The sequence below is a fragment of the Thamnophis elegans genome, chromosome 11 (assembly GCF_009769535.1).
Source record: "Thamnophis elegans isolate rThaEle1 chromosome 11, rThaEle1.pri, whole genome shotgun sequence".
NCBI classification, from domain to species: Eukaryota; Metazoa; Chordata; class Lepidosauria; order Squamata; family Colubridae; genus Thamnophis; species Thamnophis elegans.
In genome coordinates this window covers 236,896-251,460 of record NC_045551.1, presented here as the reverse complement: position 1 = coordinate 251,460, position 14,565 = coordinate 236,896, and the positions used below count along the sequence as shown (strand labels likewise).

Below are 14,565 nucleotides of genomic sequence, written 5' to 3'. Positions count from 1 at the left end.
GGTGGGCCCTCCAGAGCACTGTACCAGAACGGTATCCGGTCCTCCGGGCAGGCTCCAGTACGCTCATACCGCCTGCAACCCACCACTGCTATGGGATCAAGCCACAGGTTCATCTAATCTAGTGTTCTGTGTCGGTCAGGTCCATAAAAAGACCATTGTGCCTTCCCATTGACCAAGAATTCGGGCATATTGCCTAATCCTAATAAGCTGTAGACAACCATCAATACAAATAGCCATTGACAGTCTGATTCTCCGTGAGTCCCTGCAGTCCCCCTTTAAAACCATCATTATACAACTACTAGAATTAACCTCAATGGTTGAATTGTTGACTATATTAAAAACAGTATTTCTTCTCAGGCGTCTCCTTGGTATTTAGTTTAAATGAAAGATGAACGATTTGGAGTTCTAACACTATTAAAGACGGAGAAAAAAACTCTCTCTCTACATTATCTCTGCTTACATAACTTTATATCAGGGGTGAAATCCAGAAGGTTCTGACAGGTTCTGGAGAAACGCTAGTGAAAATTTTGAGTAATTCGGAGAACCTGCAAATGCCACCTGTGGCTGGCCCCCGAGTGAGGTGGGAATGGAGATGGTGCAGTATCCTTTCCCTGCCACTCCCACCAAGCCATGCCCACCAAGTCACACCACACCCACCAAGCCACGCTCACCGTACTGGAAGCGAAAAAAGTTGAATTTCACCACTGCTTTATTTGCGTTGGTTATGTCTGACTTCCCTGCCTTCATTCTAAACATCTTAACTGCTCCCCTTCCCTTATGCCAAAGAGTTCTTTGAGGTCTGTGGGGACTCTTAGTCATCCAGGTCGTTTTCAAAAGGCAATTGGTCTTTCTTGGTTTTTGCTAGAAGACGTTTCACTTCTCATCCAAGAAGCTTCTTCAGTTCTGAATGAATGGCGGAGAATAGAAGGATTTATATTCCTTGCAGTCATCTGATCAGTTCTTTGAAAGTATTTTCCTCATAAACTGACACAATGTTGGCCATAAGTACAATTTGATGAACTTTATCAAAAACCGTGCTTCCCTGAAAATAAGACAGGGTCATATTTTCTTTTGACCCCCAAAATAAGCGCTTGGCCTTATTTTCAGGGAGGTGTTATTATTTTTGAGGTGCAGGGGGTGGCAAACATGGTCACCTGATTGGCTGCTGCTGTGTTGCAATATTTTCAAGGGGGGCTTTTTTCCAGGGGGGGGGCTTGTTTTAGTGCATGCGCTCAAAAGGCTGATTGGGCTTTTATTATTCCGGGAAAGAGGGTAGTTGCTGATACGGTCAGGGAGTGGGATTTGCTGAGCCCCCATCTCCTCTTTTGAGCACACAAATCACCTCTGGAGACTGGGAATTGTCCTCCATGGGTTGACCTACAAGACAGGCCAGTTATCTAGATGCTTTTGCATAGGCTCAATGCCTGACCAGAACCTTAAAGTGCAGGAGTTTAGCACTTTAACAAAAACAGACCCATTTTTTAAAACATAAGTTTAGTGGTTTTAAGAAGAAAGGTAGAGCCAGTTTGGTGTAGGGCTTAAGGCACCAGATGTAACCCACAGAGGCTGTGAATTCTAGACAGGCTTAGGCACAAAGCCAGTAGGGTGACCTTGAGCCAGCCACTTTCACGTAGCCCTAGGAAGGAGGCAATGGCAAACCGCTTCTGAAAAGCATGAGCAGGGAAACTGCAGGATTTGTACAGGCACTCTCTGAAATTGTAAATGATTGGACAGAAGATTGTGGTTTTGGAGGGTTTTTTTTTTAAAGAGGAGGAGGAGGAGTTTCTATAACAGAGGGATAAACCTTCACTCTAAGGTATCCTGGCCCAAACTCTCAGATGGAGGAGGGGAAAATGGAGTTGGGCTCATCCACAGAGATTTCCACAGCATCAGAACAGAGTGAGTGAAACATTTTCACCCCTGTACAATACAAGCAATGCAAGTTAAAAATGCATTGGCTTGCTTGATCATGCCAACTCTGTTAACACTCACCCACTCCCAAAAGACACCTAGCTGGGCCATTCACAAATCACCTTAATTAACCCACATTAAATCAGTAAGAATAACACTTGGAATGCTTCATTGAAATAGGAAAGTCCAAGGACACCTTGAAATTTGATCTTAGGTGAAATATGATGGCAATTCTAAAACACAGCAAATAGCTCAACTTATGTTTAATTACAGTGTCTAAATTTAGCGGCTCAAATGTTGGACAAATTGGAACTAAAGAAGCAAATTAGCTGTGTATAATATTCTTTTCATACTGTAGTTCAGATTAGGCACTGTGAGTTATCCTTCAAGAAATTACACATTTCATAAACCTAAGACACTTGAAAGTTCTCCTTTTAAAAACTGTAAGGCCATGTCAGGAACTGTATTCACAATTCTTTGTTCATATAACTTTTTCACATCTGTATTGTACAGGCAAACTCTCAGTCCACAAGCTGTTCTCTAGCTAATATTCACTCAAACCTGGGTTACGTGCAGTGAAAACCTATATTAACACCATCGATTTACTCTAAATATCTGAATAAGCAAGCAGGGAAGGTCATGATGTCTGTAAAATCCAACTTTCAAGGGGTGGGAGATAAAAACTAATTGCTGGAACTTCAACCCCACCATCTTAAAACAAACAAAAACTGAAAAAGACAGCCAGAGATGTAAAAGAAAGCTGACGATCTCATAAGAACCATGGAGAAAGAATACCTGAAAAAGGGAGAAACAAAGAAAGCATAAAGAAGATAAAGACTTGGTGTTTCTCATGCTTTGGATGAGCTAGTATCCAACAGCAGAGTTAAGGGTCTCTGGGCTGGAGGTGAGATAAGAGACCAAACCATGTCTCAAACATCTCCAGACCATCAACAGGAGCTAAGATGAAGTATTTCTTAGGCTTTGATTGAAGGTTGCAATCTGTAAGAGCCAGGAAAGCTTGAGAAGTGAGTTATTTATTGTGTCTAAGTTCTTTGCCAGGATTTGTGTTCAAATGAGTTTGTGTTCAAGGGATTCTAGCCTGCCTAACGTATTCTGATATTTCGAATTTGTCTCCCAATTGTTTCTATGTTGATTTTGTAACAGAAATTCAATATCTTTATATAAAATCTATTTCTATATGCTATATTCCTTCTAAGCTACCTGAACCTCTAACCCTCTAAGTTATGTGAACTGAGTGCAATAATAATAATTTATAATATTGTGCTAGAAATCTGATTCCCATAGTTTTAATTTTGTGCTGCAGCAAAAGGATAAAAATGTCATACCTAAATATTCTAATTGAATGAAAAAAGTTTTATAATGATAAAAAGGGACAACTTGCATGAATTATCAGGAAGATATTCAAAAGCCTTCAACTTCAAGCTTTTAAAGTTTAGAGCTTTTTAAAAAGATTTTGGAAGGTACATATTGATGTCCTTAGAGGTTAATTGAGCTTCTCAATTGAAAAAAAAAAACCCTCTATACAAGGATTTTCCTATTCAAATCTCATTTGCATGCATTCTTAGCATCCCACTCTTCTCATTAGGAAGGTGTGAACTTTAACAGAAGCAGCACTCTTTCAAAAACGTAGCCCATGAAAATTTTGTTGCAAAAAAAGGATGCCAGAAAGTATGCAAGGTTTAATTGGGCAACTGAGCCCCTGATTCCAAGTAGAGGATGGAAGTTCTCTAGATATGCTCTAAATGAATTGGGTGCTGAACATGAAAGCATTACTTTATTTTTGCCAGAGACTCTTATTCCCCGCAGGAGGTGGTGCATTGTTCACTTCACTCAGGGGAGTGGGTTTCATTTTAATTTGATATGAAATGTCATGTAACTTTTGCTTCATTTTTGTTTGTTTGTTTCACTTCACTTCCTTGAAAAAATGAAGCCAGGGATTTTCTGAAGGTGACATAGGCCCAGAGGTGGACTTCCACAATGTTTCATGAGGCCAGTGCCTCTTCCACTAGGATATAAAAATATTTCTTCAGTTATGAATGAGCCAGACTTTCTCCAGATAAGAAGCTTGATTAACTGTTTCTCCCCACCCCACCCCAAGAGTTAAGAGGAGGGGAGACAGACCGAGGTGAATTTCTCTCCCCATTGCTAGCTCGATAAATTGATGATCCCTATTTCATATGAGCAGAGCCGACCTTTCCTAATGTATTACTATGAGCCTGGAGCTCCCTTGCAAATACAGCAGAACATAATTTATTAAGACCTTGGTGTTGTTGGTCCCAAAGTTAGAAGCTGATCATCCATGATTTCTGCAATTACAGGCAATGACGTAAAGCAATCCAGAATGTAATTCTGAACACATTAGAGATTTTGAAGACAGTTATTGCAGAAGTTTTTAAATTTTGATGGGTTCAGTTAATGGATCAGAAACAAGAACAAATTCTAAAGAAAGTGGAAACTGGTGCAAATCTTGCCGGTTTGGTTTCTTTTCCTTTCTGAATGTTGAGTGGTTATGAGAGATCTATGCATTTTCTAGGCACCAGTACACCAGATACCCAGCTTGTCTGTAATGCAAAGTATTTTCAGTGGGTGGCCATTACGGGGCCATTCTTACTTGCCTGGGGAGATACCGACATAGTGCCATGTGAATGGGTCAAAAGAGATTCAGATTAAATCCCTGCAAAATGAAATTGTCATTTGTCCGATCTGGTTTATCTCTGTTCTTGTTTTAGCTCTTGACAAGGTCAAGATCCCTATCAATGTGGGGGTCCTCCAATACTCCAGTAACTGGAGCAGCGGATAGAAGAGGTGGTTGGAGAGATGGTTTGCCAAGCTCCACCTGAGGCACTAAGTGTAGGGCTATCCAGATTGAGATACCTGGTGACAGTGATTCATATGCACTAAATTGTACTGTCTTTGATTATATGGAAGCTTCAATTAATCCAAAGTGCAGCAACCTATTTGCCTACCTGAGGCAGCAGATTCAGCCACATGGAGCTTAATGGTGTTTGGGCTCCAATTAGACTGATACTTTCTTTCTTTTTCTTTCTCTCTCTCTTCCTCCCTCCCTCCCTCCCTCCTTTCTTTCTTGTTTTCCTTCCTTCCTTCCTTCCTTCCTTTCTTTCTCATGTGATAAAATGTCCTTGAGTCCTTCAGAAGTGGGACTATAAATCCCATACAATGGAGAGTCAGTCTCCAAATCAAACTAATGACCAGAGATCCAGAGATCAGCAATCATAGCAGAACAGAGAACAGAGAACACAGTGCAGGTTTATGGTAGGTTACTATGAGCAAAGAAATAAAGTCCTGATTCGGGTAGTTAAAGCAGAAAGAAATTCAAAAGATCTGGACAATCAAGACAGAACAACAAAACTGACATTATATATTATTCTACTGAAAAGAAAGTTTTAAATATTTCTGTCATCAGAACTTCATTCATCATTAACATGCCAATATTCTCTATATTTAATAAGGCATTATTGTTATAGTCAAGATTCTCAGTAATTTATTATACATCTTGGTTATGCTATATGGAAAGGATAACCACACTATAACCTATGGAATGAATATGCCTCTCAATACCAATTTTGCAATCCAGAGCATCCTTAGATCATGCTGCCAAAATTCAGTAGCAAATGACCAGCCACAAATGGTCTCAGTTATGGTGGTGATAAATGCACTTTGACAGGCTAGGAATAGATCTTCATGAAGAAATCTATTTATGTGGTTGCTAAGATTTGAAAAGGACTTGGTAGCACATTATCTTTATCTATCAATCAATCTCAGATCATCTGTCTGTCTGTCTATCTATCTATCTATCTATTTATCATCTATTTAACTATCTATCACTATCATCTATTTATCTATCTATCTATCATCTATCTATCTCTATCATCTATCTATCTATCTATCATCTATCATCTATTTAACTATCTATCACTATCATCTATCTATCTATCTATCTATCTATCTATCTATCTATCTATCTATCTATCTATCTATCTGTCATCTATTTAACTATCTGTCATCTATATCTACCTATCCATCCATCTATCTATCTCTATCATCTATATATCTACCTATCATATATCTATCATTTATTGATCAATCTATCTATCTATATCTTCCTCTGCAATGTCATTATGTCAGTAGTCCAACCTCATTGAGCTCTTTGAAACAGATAAGAAATTCTCCATTATTCCTTTTGCCTGGAGGATAAAACATCTAATTTTGTACAAAAATAAAGTGTCTCCCTTAAGTTAAGCTTGATATCTGCTAAGCACAGAGACATGTCTTGGCAATAGTGGCTTGTTGTCTTTTTCTCATATTATTCTACTCCTCCTCCCTGGAGTGATGCTGCTCTGGGATTTGTTGCTTGTACCTCATCCAAATACTAACCATGTCTAACCCCTCTTAAAGTTCACTCAAGCTAGCTGCAAATTCTGGGCTGAATTTTCTTCTAGATAAGTACTGGTGGAAATGGAAGTTACAAATTAGAGATGAGAGTGTTCGTTTATTTTCTTTCTTCATAGGAAGTTATCCATTCCCATTTTTCAAATCAGTAGGCAAAGTGGAATACAATTACTGCTACCTCTACTTAGCAGAATGTTATGATCATGCAGCTCTGCTCACAAAAATTAGAGACAAGCGCTTCCTTGTAAGTAAATGTGTACACAACACTAAGTATGGGTAAATGGGAATAAAATTGAGGGCTATAATGCTCACCTTACCTTGAAGGCAGGTATTATGAACCGTACATAGGCTGGCAATGGAATTTCCCTACAGAAGTTAATATTAGGGTTGTTTTTTTTTAAATGTACATAAACCAAATTCTTGGAAAATAAAATGACTGACAGTTACTACTCAGAATACCTACTCCTTGGGAACAAAGACTTAGAAATGTTGGCAACTCCACCATTTAATTGCAAAAAAAATATCTCATTTTCCATATCACCAAGTTCTATTTTGAGCTTTACAGCCAGTGTAATTATGTGACAAGTGCAAGCTTCAGAACTTTCCCCCGTGTCACTTGAGATGAAAAAGGTAATTGAAGTATGCAGAAAACTGGCTTTACCATGCTGGCTTTTGGAACTGATTACAGTTGCGAGAACAACCTTCCTTCCAAGTGACACCTTTTGATGTGGAACTGAGTTGGCGTTCTGTCTTTGATTTTTTTTTAATTCCACTTCCTCTAAAATACCCTAGGAGTTGAGAGAAGGGTATGATCATGTTTTCCTGGAGGAAAAGCACAGAGAGCAATGTAGTAGAATCCAACCTAGAGAACTGAATAGAAAAGAATTGTTTGCTGATGTATTTTGCTCTAAGATGATACGTATCATTGTCTTTATATACACTTGGCTGAATACCATTTTTATTATCATATTTTTTAAAGGTGGACAAGTATTTGATTCATTTTTACAACTCATTTATTTTATATGAGAAAAGTGTAGCCCAATTTACTCATGATTTCTTTTGTCTTCTTTGTGGGGAAAAGAAAGCAGTGGGGGAATCATTTTTTAATAATGACGCTCTAGACGTAAACTCCTCCCTTCAACACTCTACCAATTCTGAATGTCTTTAGTTGCATGTAGTGGCCAGGAGAAAGAAGGGCACCATCCGTTGCACTGCACATCAACCTATCTTTTTGAGTTAGCTGGGTGCTGACTTGCCTGCCGGTAGCCGACCGAGATTTCTTGTCCTGTCTTGTCGATGCCCACACTGAACTTGTCCAATTAGAAGTATTGTATGACTTTTCCATGTTATCCAGCAGCCTGTTCCACTAGTATTTGAACCCACATGTAAATAAAAGCACACGTTGTATTGGCATTCTGTTTGGCTGGAACCAGTCAAATGAAACTGGAAAAACTATGGTTTGTTCTCATAGGCAGATCATTTCAATATGTACAGGGATGGAGAATTGCTTAAAATAGCCCTACAGATTGGAATGGGTTCCTAAATGTGCTTAGAGAATGTCGTGCTTCATCTGCTGCCAATACTGTTAATTTCACAACTAATACATGGAACTCAGAGGCAGCCCAGACTGCTGACATTATTACTACCCTAATTCTATTATTACTATTTCGGTAGAACTATAAAATCTTCTGGGTTTACTGTGGAGATAGATCAGATCAAATATGCATATGATCCCCTGTTCAAAGACCATCTGAAAGTCTCTTCTGTGACAATGACTGTCTCAGACAGAGTGATGATACTTTGTCATAATATGTGTATGTGGGCACCTCCTTCATCCAGATTTTAGGAAAAGCTTGCTCTTAGCAATCTTTGTTTTATTAATTTTTTGTGTGAAGTCAATCAAATTTACTTTGATCTTGACTCCAATGTTGAGGTTGGTTATATGGAGGCAACATCTTCTCTTAATATGGATAAATTTCAGCTTGCAGAGAGAAAATATATAAACAGGAGATGTAAGAATCAATGAAACAACACTTGTCCTTACCACTGGTTAATTAACTCATCTGATTGAGACTTACCCTATGGTTAAGAGGAGTAATCAATATTTTCTTGAACGTGGAATTTGTTTCTATCTGCTCAAAAAGTTATAAAATCCTTACCAGTTGACCCAGAATAGCTATTTAATTATAGGGAAATCTCATATATTCTATTATTGGTAAAGTGATTTTAAAAAATTGTGGTGATGTCACAGCTCCAAACACATTTGGATTAAATTATATACTGTAGGCCCATTAAAATTGGATTTTCAGACATTTCCTGTATCTTTAAGTAGATTAAATACTAAAAATTACTTCTGCATTGGTAGGTATATTTATAATCTTTGTAAAATGCATCAACAAATTTCACTATCATCTCCCCTTATTTTGTATTTTTTAAAGCATGTATTCTTTATTGCTTCATCTAATTTGTTCCTCTTCTAATTTGCTCTTCAGGGATTTTCTTCATTTCAACATAAGCCAACAATATGAAAGTGGCCTACAATCATATTTTTCTGTTGCTGACTTCAAACTTCCGAGAACATTTTGATAACAGCATGAGCCAATATATTTTGCTTCCTGCTGGTAAATAAAAATGTTAGCCACACACTACTCATTTCTTGAGTGAATATGGGTAACAAAATCATTCTGTTTACTACAGAAAGAATAAAAACTTTATTTCCAGACTTTATATAGTTCCCAGAACAGGTTCAGCTGCAAAGAACCACTTAAGTTTCTCAAAGGCTGTTTAGCATTCCCTTGTCCACTCAAGGGGATGCCTAGACTTTGGCCTAACATCTCCCTTTGTCTTTAGGAGGTTGGTAATGGATAATGCAATTTTACCAAGTGGGGGGGATGAATTGTCAATAAAAGTTTGCAAAACCCAGAAAGCTATGCAACTGCTTTCTGGTGGGTGGGGCTGCCCACTCCATGATGGCCCGCACCTTCTTGGGGTCTATTTCTATCCCCTCATGTGATATGTGGTAACCCAAATAGTCAATTTTACCCTGGTGAAATTCACACTTTGACAATTTGGCATACAGTTCAGCAGCCCTGAGCTTTTTCAGGACTGAGTGCACGAACTTCATATGTTTTTCTGTAATTTCAGTGTAGATAAGAATGTCATCTAGGTAAACCAGGACCTCCTTGTATGCTCATGTAGCACCTCATTGATCAATCAACAGGTGTCCCTTGTAATCCAAACAGGAGCACCTGAATTGGAAGCACCCAAGGGGCAATTGAAAGCAGTTTTCCACTCCCTCCTTCATGCGGATTTTGTAATAAGCTTCTCTCAAGTCCAGCTTAGTAAAAAAAATTCCTTTGGCCAGATGAGCCAACATGTCCTTCATTAGGGGTAGCAGGTAAACATTCTCCACAAGCCCTGCATTGAGACCTTTATAGTCCATGCATAAGAAAGAGAGCCTTCCTTTTTCTCATGAAACAACACTGGAGTGGCCACCCATGGCCTGGCTGGTTGGATGAAGCCCTGCTTTAGATTTTTCTCAATAAAGGCTCACAGCTCCTCCAGCTCTCGCAGGGTCCTTGAGTAGATCTTTGGCTTAGGGACTCTCCTGGGAGGATTTCTATGCTGTAGTCTCTGGGGCAATGGGGTGGGAGCACATCCAAGCGGCTGTTGCTGAACGTTTATCTGAGGTCCCAGTATTCTTTGGGGATTTTGTCCTCAGCATCTAGGTGCTTGCTTGCTGCAGCTCCTAGCTCCCTTCCAGCCTTGGCGCTGGGTGGGGTTTTGCCTCCCCTCTTCTTCCCAGCTGTGTGGAATGGATACGTAAAAGCCCCTTCCTCCAGTTCAATGGGGGTTCCATTTTTTGAGCCAGGCTAATCCAAGCAAGAGAGGTTGCTCCTTTCTGGGGCTACAATGTGTCTTTGGGTGATCCCCCATCCACATATCCACTGGTTCAGTTACAAAGTGAGCTGGGTCTCCCCCAGATACTGACCCATCCAGCTCTCAAAATGCTATGGGCACCCTCAGTGTTCTCAGTCTCGGTCCCAGTTTGTCTACTACCTCAGGGCTCATCACGCATCTTGTGCACCCAGAGTCCAAGAGGGCTAGCATCTTGCCCTGAGTGCCAGACGAAGGCACCCACAGCTCCCCTGGGATGGTCATGAGGGCTACATTCTGACTTACCAGGGGGTCATCATCATCCCCCCCCCCAGGGACCTTAGCTGAATGTCCAATCCCCATCCCTCATAGTGTTATGTGGGGCACATCTTCAGGTGTTTTCATCCATCTGGAGTTGGCCTTGACTGGATGTAAACAACTCCACTCAGCAGCGCAGAAATTCATGAGAGCAAACCTCCCTTTTTATTCACTTGGGCCTTCTTCACACCAGCTCACTTCCTAAACCCCAATGCTATCTCCATCTCCTCCATCAGCAGGTAGCAAGCAAGCATGAAAGGGAAACCCATGCTGGAGATCTGGCTGGCATTTATATTCAACATATCCAGTCCACTTTCATTCATATGTAGCATATTTGTCCCTTTCTCTAAAAAAATTCACAAACACACATCTCACTTATATTTATTTATTTTATTTACTTAATTCATTCATATATTTACCCTCTTACTTTCCATGGTGCAATTATGCTATGGCTATCACTATAAGGCTCCATACAATTTTACCTTTGCTGGCCATCATGGAGTTGTTCAAAGATTTTATCTATCATACCCATGTAGCAACCTCTACCACTGGCAAGGATACAATTATATGGTCGGTTATGCTGTAAGTCATAAACAGAACCAACACATACCTTTCTTTCCCCATTGCCCACAATTTTATGCAAATCAGAATCTTTAATCTAAAAACTACACCCAGCATATGTGTACCATTACATTGACATCATCACCACCTTCAAAGCACTGGGAGAGATCAATATTTGGCACCATTACTGTGGTATAACTTGAAGATGCAGCTTGATTAATGGGAAAAAAACCTGTTGTCTACATCTTGCACAGTTTTATAGTACATGAATTCACATTTGAAAATGTTCCAAATCCCCTTTCCTTATCTTTGACAGATTCAGGTGAAAGATGTATTATAAGCGTTTTTCTCTTCCCAAATGAAATGGATGGATGAATATACACACGCACACCTACGCACACAACAAACATATTCAACATACACACAGAAATGCTTATTTCATTAATTCTACTCTTTGTATTGCTTTTTTCATTTCCCCCTTATGACTCACATTATGATTCAACAAACTGCCGTCTGTATACCAAAAGGCAATTATGTCATTTCAATGCAAGATTATTTATGCCTGTTATAGAAATTTTACAGGACTTGTTAACCTTTATTTTATAGCCAAGCTTGAAATTGCTATCTTGTAGACAATTTTCAATGAAGCTATAGTGAAAATGGAGCAAATTGACATTTCAATAATTTCTACTTTTTTCTCATAGTCATTTCTAGTTTTGGTAATAATGACGATTGCTATTATTTTAACATCCTGATATATATTCTGATATATTGAATATTTATGGTAGACTCTATTAGCCTTGAACTAATGGACCTTGGTGTCAATCTGATTTAGGATTACTGTATTTTTCAGACTATAAAACACACCTGAGTATAAGACGCACCATGATTTTGAAGAGGTAAATTTTTAAAAATTGTTTGCACTCTGCAGGCCTCCCAAACCTTCTGCACACCTCATTTTTTGCAAAAAAAAAAGGCATGCAGAGCTTTGGGAGGCTTGTAGCTCCTGGGAGCTGGGGGGGGGCAGAAATGAGCAAAAATGGCCCTTTTTTGCTCGCTTTTGCCCTCCCCAGCCCCCAGGAGCACTTTGCAAGCCTTTCAAACCCTCTGCATGTTCATTTTTGCAAAAAGGATGGGGTTTCGGTAGGCCAAAAACGCTGTATTCAGTGTGTAAGATGAACCCAGATTTTCATCCTCTTTTGGGGGGGGGGGTGTCTTATACTCTGAAAAATACGGTAGCTAGCAATACAACTCCTGTTCTTAAACTGCAGATTTGAAAGTAGCTAGAGTAGAAGGTGAATATATACAATGAAACATTAGTAAATATAGTCATTGTGTTCCAATTTGTGTTTAAAGGTAGATCCTGAGTCTAATGTTAGACTCAGGATCTACCTTTAAACACAAATCATATTTTAGAAGACTTTCCATCTGTGTGTCTAAGGTAGATATTCAACCAGGTAATTCTTAGATGTGAGTTAAACTTAGATGACAGGGAAAGTTACTCGGTAATTTTGATGACTCAATGGAGATATAAACCTTTTCAATTCTTCATATCTTGAACCAAAATCTTAACACTGGAGTCTCAAACTCAGATTGTCACAAGGACCATTTCATTAACCCAAGAGCAGAAAAAATGATTTCACACATTGATTCCAACATCACAAATGAATCAAACTGGAAGAAAACAAGCAGCTTCTTAGTATGCTATTAAACATGCATTGATTAAATGAAAAGGCTTTATTTTAAAATAGATCCATTTTAATTAGTTGAGGATTCTGCTTGAGGTCACTAAATGTACAGTTTTCTTGCCCATACTACATTGCTGCCAGGATCCAGATCGCTGGATTGAGCCATGAGTTGTGAAAATGTGATGTTCCTGGAATGTCTTATGAGTCTGAGCATCTGCATGCTATTTAACAGTAGGGCCTTGCTGGTAGCAACCTCAGGAGCTACATAATATTGTTAGAAATTCCCAGTGTGTTATTTGGATATAGCTTGTAGAATATGAGTTTTGGGAATCTTGATTTCTCTCTCACTAAAAGTAAAATTTAATGAGTATAACTCAGTTTTGAGAACTAGAACATCTTACAGCCAGTGGATAACTTCACTCCAATTAACCTTCAATATTTTTCTCATTCATAAGCAACTTACATTACTGGTACAATTTATGGATGAAAATATCTTTATTAAATGAATGTCCAAACTTTTGTTCAGGGTCTCAAGATAACATGCTCTCTCTCTCTCTACATTTTTTAAACAACAACAATGCTGTGTGGTAAAATTTGGGCTGAAGGAGAATGCCTTGCTCAAAGTCATCCAGAGAGAACTTTTGCAACTGCAAGTAGGCTAGAACCTGGCACTTAAAGTGCAACACCTTAACATGTGCACTAGATCATCTTTATTTTCTAGGCTGGAAGATTTAATTTCTGAGGCATTCATTACATGCTGTAGCTGTAGTCAATTAGTCACTCAAGAATGTTTTTATTTTCCAATAATGAGAATCTGTTACGTAGATACACAGTGAAAAATTGGTAAAAATGTATTTTTGCCCACAATTGTTTCTTCAGCTTGAGAGTATTGTGCTTTATTAACCCAGTTCAAAATATCTATTTTGTTAGGTGGAGGTCTATACTTACAGGTTCTGCTACTCCTGATCAGTTTCTCTATTCCTCAACAGATTTTCTTTGCTAATCCCATCACGAGCATTGGATCTTAATTCTTCATCAATGTCTTTATCAGCAGGGACTCTATGAAGGAATGCGCTGCAGGGAAAATTTGATTTATTATTATATTTTTATGAATAAAGTATCTTGAAATATATTTAAGATAATAAAATATTTTATTTTTAAAAGACTTCAAAATCCATATTTTTACCCAAGCCATTTGAAACTTTTGAATGTTATGTTTTTGACAGATCTTCCAAATTTATAGATATGTAAACTGCCCAATGCCACCACAGATTAATCAAAGGAAAAAGTTCTGTCCCAGATCTCCGGGCAAGAAAAGTTTTCAATTTTAAAAAGCAAATTGGTTTTAAAGAGTCAAAATAAGGGATTAGATTTCAGGAGTAAGGAATGAGAAGTGACCCACTTTAACCTGTACGTGTTTTCAGGGGGCAATCTAAGAGCAATGGCCCACTGCTTCTTTATGTTTCTAAAAGCTTATTTTTTCTTATTGCTTAGCTACCCAAGATGCTAAGAACGGTTAAAGACACCTTTTTTTCCCCAGGTTTTTGACATCTCTGCGTGATCTTCCCAGCCTTCCCCTGACACCACAGCACATTCCAGTGAAGGGTGGCTCTTAGTTCCCAGAAGAGCAATGTGGAGCTAAAGAGAAAACCAGAAGTCCTTTCCTATGATCTTCCACCTGTGACTGTAGGGATCTCAAAGTGGATCCGGCGAGGCTATTCGGAGTCTGATTAATCTCAAGGAAAATACTTCTCAGCTGTCACCTTGTGCTTGCCTGTCA

General features: G+C 38.8%; 1 long non-coding RNA gene across 1 annotated transcript in view; it reads right to left on the bottom strand.

Annotated features, from left to right (window-relative positions):
• The window catches only part of LOC116514583, a 39,606-nt gene extending 25,768 nt beyond the window's left edge, over positions 1-13,838 (bottom strand). Inside the window, exon 1 of the long non-coding RNA XR_004256146.1 lies at positions 13,734-13,838. This is a non-coding gene — a long non-coding RNA (uncharacterized LOC116514583). The remainder of the gene's footprint in view (positions 1-13,733) is intronic.
• Between the last annotated feature and the right edge of the window lie 727 nt (positions 13,839-14,565).